Raw genomic sequence first — 14,154 nt, 5'->3', positions numbered from 1 at the left:
TGTATTCTGACCCCCAAGAAATGTGCAGAGTGGATGTGATAAGATCATGCATAAAGTGGAGGTACTGGGGAAGATGTGATAAAAATTTACTGAAAGGGAAAGAAATGTGTGCTAAAATTTACTTTTAAGCTGCAATGGCTTCAAAATCTGTTGAAATATAAATTAGACAAAAAGTTAATATTGCACATTCATAACGTAACAAAGAATAGCTTTTTATTTAAATCCTGTTTGAAAAAAACATATTTAATTACATATAAGTTGTTGTAATTTACTGTAAGCTGTAGCAAATTGTGACAGAAAGACTTGTAATTCTTCTTCTCTTGCTGTGATCGTAAACAAGAAACCGATCATATGTGTAAATGAAGGACAACTGAAGAAGGAAGCCTTTGAATGCAGAAATGGTCTTTTTGAACCAACAACCTTGTAATTTTTTACCAAGCCTGTAGAACAACGCTTTAGTTGCCCTCCAAGTCAGGTTGTCACAACTCACTGTTCTGTGTAACCTCTGTTCAATCCCTGCTCGCTCTGCACAGGTCAATCAAGCAGATGTCATGTGGAGCTCACACTGTGCACAATGGTTCTGAATGGTTTAATTCAGTAACACTATTCACAATGTTGGCAAACTGAGAAAAATAATGCCTACACAGAAATTTTTGAACAATACCACTAATAGTTTTAAATTGTTACTTAATGGGGGGATATTATGTATTCAGCAGGTACATAGTCCCATTTTATAGCACAATCAAATAACAATATTACTTTCCTTCAGCTGTTATGAAAATGTTGCACATACCAGAAATAACAATTAAAAATTTTTACTTTGCATCATAGCCATATCTGATGCTCGGCTAAGGACTGAATCTCCAAGGTGGAGATTAATACAATCAGGTGATTATATCAGAGTAATCATCTGATACAAAGGAATCCTCTAACATATATATATATATATATATATATATATATATATATATATATATATATATATATATATATATACATGAATGAATCCAAGCAACCCTCCAGATATTCTTTTGATGAGGGAATAAAATTAAAGTATGCTATAAAGCTCAAATAATTTATTTGCAAAATATTCCACACTCACCCTTTAAAGACATGATTTACAAAATGTTTCTTAAAAACACCAGTATCGGTCGAGTTACTTAGAAATAGTGATTAGTTACTAATTACTGATTACTTTTTCTAGAAAATAATCCACATACTTTACTGATTAGCTATTTTCAAGTAATGTAATGATTACATTGCTTTATTTTTCAAAAACATGATTCACAACCTGAATATGCTACAAAGCAATGGATTTTTCAGCTTAATTCTATTCTTTCTGCATTTTCCATCATATAATATTTAATCAGATGAAACAGTCTCATTTTAAAATGACAAGTTTCACTCTTAACTTTAAAAGAGTAAAAATCTAATTGTTGCATTTAACTGAATGCAACTGTGTCTGACTCGAAGGAGCTTGTTGAAGAATCTATTTTCGGCATATTCCACCATATTTTAACTAAATCTGTGAGGAAGGCCAGCTCTGTGCATAATGCCCCCTTGGCTGTGTGCAGATGGTGGGAGACAGAAAGACTAGCTAAAATAACATCAGTGATGGACAATGTCTCTGACTACATGGATAAAATTCTTGCAGAACTGGAGAGCACCTTGAGTGACAGACTGCTGTAACCCAGGTGCACAAAGGTGTGTTTTTGTAGAGCTTTTTGGCTACATACCCTCAGGCCAGATTTGGCAGTTCAAAAGGGCAACGGTAGCTGAAGAGGCAAGAGTTCATAGTGCAACTGGTGGGTTGCCGGTTTGAACCCCTTCTCCATATGTTTCAGTTTTTGTGTCCTTGGTCAAGACACTTCACCTGCCTTTCCTGTCGGTGGTGGTCTGAATGCTTGGTGGTGCCGATTGTACGGCAGTTTCACTTTTGTCAATCTACCCCAGGGCAGGTGTGGCTAATGGACGAATGACTGAATGTATTGTAAAGTGCTTTGAGGTCCTCTGGACTAGATAAGGTGCAGTACAAGTAGGGAATTTACCATTCAGTATGAATGATGTTGAAACCTTTATGTGACAGATCAACACAAACATGTTGAACACCAATTTTAAAGTATTACCAAAGATTCTTAGATTTAGGTAATGCCTTTGACTGGGACATTCTAAATCATTATTGTGCATTGTAGCCGTAAGTTCAAAGTTGTTCTAATGCAGGAAAGTGAATTTATGCCCCGGTCTCATGTCTTCTGCAAACTCTACTGTGTTGTCTTCTTGGATTGTCACTTCACTTATGATCCCAGGATTCCTGTCAATGCAGCATCCAAATAACAAATTGCAACCAACGTCATATTTCCATGTGAGCATGTGAGGTGTTGGTTAGATAGCATTTTGCATGTTGGCCAAAATATTCAAATTTTATCTAATCTAACTAGAGCACCTTGATCCACCTCTATCCCCTGTGACCTGTGTGAAACAGCAATAACCTTCTGTTTGTTATTCTACAATAAAATGGACAGATTTGTGCAGTGAATGATAGTGGCATGTTGCCAGATTCTCCCACCTGAGTTGTGAATCATGCACTACTCTTGTTGGTCAACTGCATAAAATGATTGTGGTTGAACTGTGACAAAATGCAACCAGCTTCAAAGGGTGTGAACACTTTTGCATGGCGATGTAAGCCAGATTGATCAAGATTTTTTGCAGAAGTTTCTGTGCATTTTGTTGATGGACAGATTAAGAAATAGATAACTAGACTTCCTCACCTATGACTTGATACATTGTTTTTTTTGGAGGACAATTCAGGGACATTTAAATTCTCTCAACTGCTCTAAGTGAATGAATACATTTAAATTTGTTTGCTAGAATATTTTTAATTAGGATTTATGCTGAATGTATAATATACACCTTTTTCCAACAAATTATTTGCTTGGCTTCTGAACTTGCACTAAATAAAATAAAAATAATTCCATGAAAAATAAATCCTCTTGAGTTATCTTTAATCTCCTTGGCAGAGATTTCTCAAGAGAAGCAACATTTTTTCTCTTATTTGCATGTCTTTTTCTCAATAGCCTGATAAAGAAGACGCATAGAGAATCTATTTGGTTAATGAGACACATGCCAGGCTTTTTCTCGCCCCGGGAAGGAGCAGTTTAACTGGGGAGGATGTCCTAAAACAGTGACAAACAACACTAAAGGAGGGGGTTTGCCACAGGCGAAAGGTAAAGTAAAAGAAAGATAAGAATGGAGGAAAGGGAGATGTTGTGGTGTCAAGACAGAATTACTCCTCATTACAGTGTAGTGAGAAGCCAGTAAATCAAATGCCACTGCAGCCATTCTGCAGCTTCCCCCATCATCAGTCAAAAGCCCTCCCTGTAAAACATGCGTTGTGTTCTGGTGCATGACTGCCTCCAGACCTGTAATAATAAAAACATGTCCCAGTGCACAATGTTCGACAAGGACGTCTTCTGCACCTCCCATCTGAGTCGTGTTGTCCTGTGGGTGTTTGGTCAAACATTACAGAACAGAGGAGCATGGGTGTCTTTTTTTTCATGGTCAACAGAAGGTCAATTGATGGTATTGATGTCTGATTTTTCCAAAGTGACCCTCTTTGTAAGCTCAGTGTCTGACTTTTCCGCATGCCCCGTTAACCTAGCAGGTGACGTCCAGTCGACCGTTGTTTTACAAAAGTTTCAGCACCTTGACATCGTTCTGGTCGCCGGGTGAAAAACGACGTTGCACTTCATTAGGTGTCTGCTGGTGGAAAGCTGCTCGTCCCATTAGATGCCGCACCGTGTTGCACCATGTTACTGCAAGGCCCATTGCCATTTATTTCACAATTGGCCGGATGAGACGACTGATATTAACAATCTGCTCTTTCATGTGTTTCTCTCACTCTTATTCTTTTTTCTTTTCTTACTCATATCTTCTTCCTTTTTCTCCTTCCCCCCTACCGCATTCAGGTTTTTGTTGTTAGCTGGGAGAGAAGAATCTCAATCCTGAAATTATGTTGGGTCACGTTTCAGGACACAATTAATGAGGGGAATCATGTGGACAGGTAATTTGAATTGTCGGCTCCATTTGTTATTTACAATTGTCAATTAATGCCACCCTGAACATCCCTTGTGTCAGCTCAAACCGTGCAAGTTGCCAATTACTCTTCAGGCCACCTTACTGACCTCCTGGCAGGAAGAGAGGTGGGGGAATCAGATGAGCGTGATCCCTCTGAGACACAAAACATCCCAGCCATCTGCCACCTGCATTCTTGCCTCCCCCACCAGTGGAGAAAGTTGGAAAGTATGTGAGGGAGTTACAAAGAAAAGAAAATTGAAGAGGGAACAGAGGGAGCAAATTACAAAAAATGAGACTGCCAAAGGAGACATAAAGGCAGACGCAGAATACTGTCATAAAAAGAAGGTGAGAAAGGCATATGACCTGGTTTTCAGGGGACAGTTCTGACCTTTCAGCAGAATGCCAGAATATTGTTTTCTGAACACCAACAACAGTCTAATGATAAAAAATTAATCTAACTCAATGCTGAAATTCAGTTATTAATTTCTTTTTACAAAAATGGTAGTACACCTATTCCTAATATCATTTAGCACACATCCACATCTAGTTGAGACTTTTTTCCGTTTAAATGTTCCCCCAAAAAACCTTTATTTTATGTATCAAAGTTTTAAGATCTAATATTCTTCAAAATAGCTGATATTGATATTGTGTGTAGTTTGTCTAACATTTGGCTAGGCTACAAAGGTTTCATTTCCGCTTTAAAAGGGAGCGTGAATTGTTAAACAGAATCGTTAATTAGGTTTTACCTAAAAAGTATGTTTTACAGGGTATTTCAAAAAAATACTGACGCACAGATTAGAGGTTGTCTGATCTTTCTGTGTCTTTAAATAATGAATTAAACAAAGAAAGATCAGAGTAACGTTGTCAAATCGCTCCAACTCATAGTTAGTATTTTTGTGGGGTTAATGTCAGCAATCAGTATTTTATCTGCAGTAAACAACCCTCTGAGTTAGAGATTTCAAACTCTAGTCATGAAGTTCTTGTGTTTCCAGCTTTTAGAAGTCTACTTGGTCTAACACACCTAAATCAAAAGCCTAAACTGCCTTCACAGGAGGGAATCAAGAGTGCTTGCTCTGAAGTCTTTTTTTCTTGGATAAAAAGGTTTTGTGTACATGGAGTCAATCTGGCCTTTATAAAAAGAAAAAAAAAACTATAACATGCAAATGTAAGTCAGGGTATTTAACAGTATAGTAGCATTTTCTAAACCAACACCAAATAGTTTAATGGGATAGGACTATATCACCCTTGATCTAGTGTTAATAACATAATGCTACAGCTTTGCCTCTCTGGACATCTGATAATGTGCTTTGCTACTGCTGGAATTGACAGCAATGCTACAGAGCAATCATCTGATGACAATGTTCCTCAACCGTGTGGTATGCTTTGCATGTGTTCTGTGTACACTGATGAAGATTTATTCAAATTGCCATGCCAAATCATTGGAGCAGCTCTAACTGGATTGCTGGTCAATTTATTCCTTCAGCATTTCAGATTTTTTTCTGGTATTAAATTCTGCTGTATACCCTTGGATGTTTTTTTACTGATCATGCACTTTGTGCACGCTAGAAGATTTGTTTCATACCCACTTTGATGGGTATGAAACAAACATGATGATAAATGATTTAAGCAATAGTTTCTACAATCTACTCATAATCTATTGCAAGGAAATGTAAATTATGACTCCAGAATATATCTCCGATCAGGAGATCATGTCGATCTCAGGCGTCATTATCTACCATATTCTCTAAGCGTCAATGTGCCTATATACAAGAACACTGGATTTGAGCATTGTAAATATATTTATTTCTTTCATTCATGGAAATAACTACAACAAAAAATAAAGTAATGGTTTAAGTACATGTACAGAACAAGTTTTTTCAGTGATTCAAAATGGTAGTGGAAAGGTATTAAATGCGAGATAGATTTGTAGACAGCTAGATGGTTAAACTGAATTCAATTAAACTGAATTCATCCTCCGTCCCTCTGACTGCTTGGCTCTTTGGTATGCTGCAGTTATAGCATGTTGTGAATGCTCAGTCTAGTTAGGGCTGCTGCTGACTGACTCGTCTGTTGTTAACCGTGGTAAAAGGTACAGTTAAGTAAAAGCTGCAATATGTGACTTTTATAAAGAATATGTTTTTTAGCTGTCACCATGCCGTGATAGCATGTTATGAGACAGATAATCTTTGAAAAGATTGCTCTCCTCAGCCTCCTCTGTGAGCTGTTATTGCTGTTTGAAGAAATGCACCACTCCCAACCAAAAACAATCAACCAGAGCCAGGAGGAAGGTCTAGATGCTGCCAATCAATGCTGCTAAATTGCTAATGGCGGAGAAACAACTTACTATTACAAGAAAACTGTTTATCTGCCGTCATCGGTGGTCATGCTAACTCCCAATACCAGCGTCACTCCTCCTCGTCCCTCTCCCAGAGAAGGTGAGCAAAACTCAATGACATGTCAATTAACATCACTGCAGGGAATCTACAGGGTTTTTCTGTCTCTATTGCTCTTTTTACCATTACACAACAAAACTGACAAATTGTGAAAAATTCAACCAAAGTGGGTGGAGCCAAGACACAGAGAAACGGCCAAGGGTGAGGATGAGCGGAAAGGTTAAATCAGGCTGTGAGTAGAACAAGAGCACTATTGCCAATTTATCCACTTAGCCACTATATTTAGCAACTTTTCAGACCCCTAGTAACATGTTTTATGTTTGTTTAGATAGTTTTTTTGTTTTAAAGATAAAGACATGTCCCATTGCATATTTTATGTCTACTTTTAATCTTACTTCAAATAGTGAATTATATACTGTGTGCTCACTGTTTCACATGCAATTCACCAGCAGTAAATATTCTACTAGTACCTATATAGGACCAAAGGAAGCAGGCAGTTTCAAGCCTTTAAAACCAGTTCTGTAAATCTTTTGATGGATTAGTGAAACTCTGGAGATGTGGTGACAACAGCTGTGCAGGGTTGAGGTCAATTTGATGTTTTGTCATGTGACAAAGAAGTCCTAACGGTACCACTGCAAATGGTGTAAATGTATAAAATTGATGGAGAGTCCTCCTACTGGCAGTAGGTCATAACTATTTTCAAAATACTTTTAACAATTTTTATGAACAGACCACAGTGAATTTAACACCCTTAACACATACTACATGCACTGTAACATTTATTCCCCACATTTTAACAAATTGCAATATATATATAAAACTTGTGACAGAGCTTTACCGGGGGTTTTAAATGGGGGACTATTATTAACTGATCATGGAACAATACAGCATTTAGTTTCCCTAGGGGTATACCTTTATAAAACCTATTATAAAATTTGACAATATGTTAATAATAACTGATAGGTATTTTTCCTTTCGAACCTAAATAAAAGAAAGAACCACAGACAACGTATATGAATTTCATATCAAGCTTTTGCAAAAGGAGAAGCCTCTATTACTGCTCCTCCAAGCTGTTCACAGAGCGTTCTGATCTGCTTCCGCATGAGCCCCTGTTTTTATTGTCAAAGAAAAACAGGCAAGGCGGCAGTCAGGAAAAACAACAGAGGTCGTAAAACTTCTAACCCAAACAACTAACAACCCAGTTCCAGATGTGATATCTGATCAAAGGTCTGAGCCCGGTTCAAATCTCGGTCAATACTGTCAACAAAACAAAATACGACTGCTCACAGGTAGTTACTAAATTAGGAGGTGTTCTTGCAAAAGGATTTAAGGTCTGAGAAACTCAGGGTTAACTATTTCTCGTAAAGTTGAACAGACAGTAGTGACCTCCAGGTCAGTTAAAGAAGAGAACACTTTAAACAGAAAATCACAATGATCTATAGGCTGAATGTGAACTAAAGTAATAATAAAATGATACTAAAAAATCTCTAACAATAACATTTACAACAACTGCTACAGTTGTTCTAAGAACTGTTCTCTCTCTCATGAGCAATCAGCTTGACCGTCCAGTCAGAACTAATCCCTGTTTCTCCAAACTGAGATCCCTTCAACGACCAAATCAGTACTGCTGATTTAGTAAAAGAACAGAATGATGCTTTAAAAGTATAAAAAGGAAGGATTTAGAAGCATGATATGCACTTTAAATTGTACTCTGTCGCTAAAGTTTGGCCTTAGCGGCATGTTTTGCAGCACAATGATGCTTACCGGAAATTGCCTGTGCTGTAAACCATCATCCTCCACTGTGAAAAGAGAAGCCCTGAGTCAAATTTGGTGAATGTTAATATTAATTAAATATTTGGAAGTGTGGCCAATACGAAATGAATGTTAAAACAACATGCAGACTACAATTTTAAAACAGCGCAGTAAACTGGGATCATTGTTCACAATTCCTCCATTTTGTTCGCTGATTGGCCATTGCCTACTAGTGTGACAGTGGCCAGACTAGGCAGCTTCTACACCTCTGACAAACTGGGCCAAAAGAGTTTTAACTGACTTTAAAAAGTGAATCTGGAGAGTTTTGAGAAGTTTCTATGTGTAACTTAAAACAAAACATTTTGTTATAGTGTCTATTTTCCAATATCACAATAAAGTCATGTAAAAAATATGGGTAATACAGGCAATTCAATAATTACTTTCTTCTTTTTTCTGTTTTTTTTTTAAACCCTGCTTTGAATCTCATTTTGAAACTATGAGCAGATCTTTGTTTGGTCGACTATCTAACGGTGATTAAAGCACTGCTTCAACATTTTACCAATCTGTCCTTATTGAGTGTCGTCCTCCTCCCAAAGAAAAAGAAACAAAGAGGAAGTGCCAGCGCTGACCTTATGGGATGTAGAATTGCAATTTGCCTCAGTGGGTGGCTCGACACATACAAATGACAAAGGGAAGTAAAATTTCAATCCCCTGGAGTCCCCTAGCTGGAGGGTATTGCTTTGTAAAAGAAACATGACATAACCAACCTTGCAAATGTGTCTAATGGCTCTGTTATGGAGGGACTGACCAGGAAATGAGTGGAGAAGATATATCCACTTTGTTATTAAGCGTGTGTTGTCCAGCCTCTCTCTCTGACCATTTGTATCTTAGCAGGGCATTATTTTATATCCTTCTTTAAAAAAACAGGTCTGCTGAAAACACCAAGCTTACTGATAATTCTAAGTGCTTAAGTAGAGGAAAGCCAGACTTTTTTCTTGTTTCTTCAGTTCTTAAAATGAAGAAACAGGCTTAAAAGTTGTAGTACAAACGGCATCACACACTTACTCTAATTTATAAGCCTGTTATGTCCAGCCATGTTCAGAGATGAAGTCTTTTGGATGAGAGGTGAAACTTCTCCAAGAAAGAAGAAAAGACATCCAGTTGCCTTCTACTGATGCATTTATGAGATCCTTTACTTAGATGACTAAGAATATACACCAGCTTGCTGTATGCAATCATTTGCAGTAATGATTGCACACATTTACCCTACTGTGACTTCTCAATAAAACATTTAAAGCAAAATCATTGAATAATCTGTATGGCAGAAATCCTTTTGACAAGAAAATATTTATTTGTAAAGGTTGACCGTATTTGATTCATTTTTTTTTTCCAAGTCAGACTTACTTTATGTAGGTAGGATGTGGAGTTACAGTGTGTGCTCAGAAAGGAACTTTAAAGGCCTTCATATGGCATTAAAAAGCCTATTTGTGGATGATCAATGCATTATATCTGTATTGATATTTTTATGTTTTTTGTAGATGCCAGTAGGGGTGAGGTTTCCAGTGTATACCTACTTGTCAGAAGTGCTGAATAACAACAGCTTGCCTTCCTTTGATTTCTTTGACTCGCCGCCATGGCCAAACATTACAGTGTCTAACCTGTCAATGACATACCACGGATTGCTATTGATTGGCACCGTTATTGCTGCCGGCTAAATTCATTACAGGATCGACCAAGGTTGCCTGAGATGGGCACAGAGGGTGAAGCTTCTAAAAGCACCTGAAAGGTTAAAAAAAAAGAAGCATTTTCAAGGCTTGCAGCTATAAACACAAGGAAGCAGAAATGTAAGAAACTGATATTTTGTCAAACTATAGTGGCTTCAAGAAAAAAGTTTCTGTTTCTCCTGTCTCAAGATGGAATAAGCCAAGTTTTGTGACTTTACTCCTATTTTCTCTGGAGTATAATTAAGTTTGTTATTCAAGCTAAGGTTATTGTACATATAAACAGAAACCAACCAAAGTAGCTGGATAAATCCTTTTTAAAAATCTTTTCAAGGAATCCCACCAACATTACTTAACATCAACAGCCCTTTTATGCCGTTCACACAAAGTAAATTGAAATTGAGTTATTTCTTATTTATAAAAGCAGCCAGCCTTTCTGTTTCTTACCACGTCTAAAAAAAGCTCATTTTATTTGGTCAAAATTTGTTGTTTCTTATTACTGAGGTACACTTTACTTGTGTTTTTGATAGGATTTAAAATTTGATGTTTACACCTTACAACCAGATACCTGTCATAAAGAAGTGGAGTACAGCTATAAATAGTCAAGCTTGTTGTGAATCATCCCTTTTGTCTGTTATCTGTCTGTCTACATTTGACTCAGTTTAGGATTTTTCTGACACTCTCTTCACAATGGTGTAGATAAAACCCAAGTTTTCTCAAAATGTGTTTCAGTCAATGTTCAGTATAGTAATCCAATTCCAGTCTGGCCAATCTCAGTGTTTCAGATTTACCTCAAGAGATAATCAAATTACATCCATATTCTTTTACAAATACTGTGATGTGTCCCTTTAGACTGACATCAACAAGAAGCTATGAATCAATTCCAGGTTTGTTGTTGAATGGGAATAACATTACATTCCTCTCTGGTACATAAAACAAGGGGGTGCCCATATTGACTAGACATGGAAACAAGCAATTGGGTGGAACCGACAGATAATATTTTTCCAATACTTATGTCCTCCTTCAATAGAATCGCGCCCTGGGTGGTGAGCTATATGACTCAAATCAAAAATTGCCTCAAGCTTAGAGCTTTAATCTGTGGACTGATATAACAAGGAGGTCAGAGTTCTCAGTAAGCTAACACCTTTACATTCCTCACTTTTACCCATCATTTTTCAGATGATATGGTTGAAAGTATATATTTAGCATTGTTTTTCTAAACCACAAAAATGGGAAGCTGAAGTTTAAAGCCTAAATAACGGAGTTTGTCACATCACATGGTTGCTAACGTGGGCTAGTATAGTGAGAGCAAAAATGCTTCCTTCTGCCATTTCTAAACCTTTGAGCCCCATTGTACCCCCAGCTGTTTGTTTCAGGGTTATAAATGAGGAACCTTCACATGCAAGCTTCAACCAAGAGATAGAAAAATTAATGAACAAAACAACTTTGTTTACCCATGACAGGGCAAACGGGAAAAATATAAATGTAGGAGTCCTGAAACTGTTAACAAAAACTGGAACTGCAAGGTACAAAACACAGAATAATGTTACTAATAGTTGTAAAACAAGAAATAAAAACATAAATATGACTAAATGCTTGAACTATAGAATAAGAATATTTAGATGTACACACACACAATATCCAGGGAAACTTCACTCACTGCTATCAGTGGCTGGATTGTTCTTTTGTTTGCATTCTATCTTATAATTATTTCAAAAATACACAAATAAATTCCTGATTATTAGTAAGCCCACATTTGGAAAAAGTGTGTAATGCTTTTACAAAAAAATCTAAACCTAAGGTAACTGAGTTAGAGCTCCATAAAGTTACTGTGACAATGAGTAAAGCAGATATATTTCTGTGTCACTTGAAACAATCCCCCAAAAACACTGAAGATGAATTTAATTCAAATTCAGTTTGATTCAGTTTATTTATAAGGGTCCCAATTCTTCAATAGATAATATGTAACAAGGTTAAAAAGCCCTCCAATCAATCAGACAGATCTTGAGGGGTTTTTTTTTTTGCATAGAAAAGAAGAACAAACATGTCAGTCTCTTCATGCACAAAATAGATGGCATACTCAAAAAGACTCATAACTGTAATTCCTGAGATGGGTGGCTCTACAGCCACTCGAGCGCTGAATATAAATGTACACCACACTTTTGAGATTTAAATATAAAACAAATTGAAATAATGCAATTCTGTGATATATATTTTTTGTTTTATCAAATTAGCAAAAGTTGTGATATTGTGACAAAATAAAAAACTCAAAGGGTGGGTAAACTTTTTCCAGGTATTCTGCATTATCCATTGATCAACACTAACATTAAGATGCACATTCTGATCTTGTGCTCTGGCTGTCTTAATGAATCCCATTCTACTTTGTCGATGCTTTGCTAGTTCTGAAGCTGTAATAATGGTGTCAAGTCGCTTGACTACTGAAAACAGAGACACAGCCAACTCCATACCTAATCTGCTACTTTATATTGATAGATGTAAACCCTCTTCTGGACTTCATTTGTTCTCCTGCCCATTAATCCACAGCTAGGCATTCTCCATCCAGGGGCTTAGTAGCTCTCTATTCTTGCCTTCCTAGCTGGAGATTGGGAACGCCATAGGGGGCCGGAAGATCCTGCAGAATACCAATTGGCCACACCAGGGGAGGAGTAGGATGAGGGATCTCAATTATAGATTTCACTTGAAACATTTCTTTCCTCACCTCCCCTTCTCATCCAAAGACATGGAGCATGCTGAAGGAGAGAGGGAGAAAAGTGGACATGCAATATTTTAGGAAGCAACCTCGCTCTCAAGCTGGTGTTTACTGATCTTAAATAGCATGTCTGTGGACTGGGTGTGGAGATTTTTGCGGGGGGCTTTTTTCTGTGGTTTACAAATTGCAAACCTGAAACCAAAAGTGCAGGCACAAGAAGGAGTGAATTGCTTTTCTGAGATGATTTTACTATGTTCTATATCTATGTAGGTACAAGGAATGTCAGCAAAGATGAGAAATAAGCAAGGAGGAGGAGACAGGGAGGATTTGAAATAGCTTCATTTGTCATAAGGTTGTCTCTGATTTCTCTCCCCTCTGTGATTCCACGTGATCTTGGAAGATTTAGTTTAAGTAGACAAAGCTGTGTAAAATGAGTCTGAAGGCTCCTATAATTTTTCACGCAAGTGACTCAGTGTAGCTTTTTGGTTAGGGAGGGGAAACTATGATCATATATATATATATATATATATATATATATATATATATATATATATATATATATATATATATATATATATATATATATATATATATATATATATATATAAAAGCTGTGAAATGATTTTTTAAACATTTTATTAATCACAAGTTGCTGTGAATTAATCACTATTAATTATTTATTAAGTAAATGTACCGAGTTAATAAATGAGTTCTAAATGTTTTTATTAGGGATGATTGATTAAACCAGGATTTTTAATGTCCAGAACATGGGATCATATCTTTAATGTTTTTTCTATTTATAGTTGCTTATGCTTTTTATTTGTTTATAGCTGTTAATGTTGCTTCTGTCATAAATAACTACATTTACAGTGATGCTTTGCTGTGTTGTTTTGTTGACAACAGCAAAATAATTTTGGGGTTCTTCCTGTGCTCTGAGCGCAACAGCAGAGCGCAGAGCAGGAGGGGATGTGGAGACGAGAGAGTGGAGCTGTTTTCAGACATCACTATTTTAAGAAACTGGAGATTAGCTGAAACTGAGGAGGAATTTATGTTCTAACTGCAGCACAGATGACGAAAAAGTTACACATCACGACTGAATTATCATAATGTGAACTTAAAATTAGATGACCTATAATTTGAAAGGTTTTTAAATTACCTTTAAAAACGATGGAAAACGTGAGTGCTGTACATATTCAGTCTCCTGATTTATTAGCTTCCAGATTTAAGTTCAATGGTGTATGTTTCTACTGAAGTAGCCTATTTCCAAGATTTGCTCTAAATTCTCAGTTGGACTGATATGTGACTTTGACAAAGCTATTTTAGCACATGAACATGCATTTATGTAAAACATTGCAACATTACACTAACCTCCTGGAAGGAAATGATGTTCCATCTTTTCCTTCAAACAGTTTCTTACCATGAACTGTGGCCAAATTTTCTGTCCCATCTAATGAAAAGCATTCACACCCCATAATGTTGCCAGTATATGTAATGACTGTAGAGT

Source organism: Xiphophorus maculatus, chromosome 23, assembly GCF_002775205.1.
Source record: "Xiphophorus maculatus strain JP 163 A chromosome 23, X_maculatus-5.0-male, whole genome shotgun sequence".
NCBI lineage: Eukaryota > Metazoa > Chordata > Actinopteri > Cyprinodontiformes > Poeciliidae > Xiphophorus > Xiphophorus maculatus.
This window is presented reverse-complemented; position numbering follows the sequence as displayed.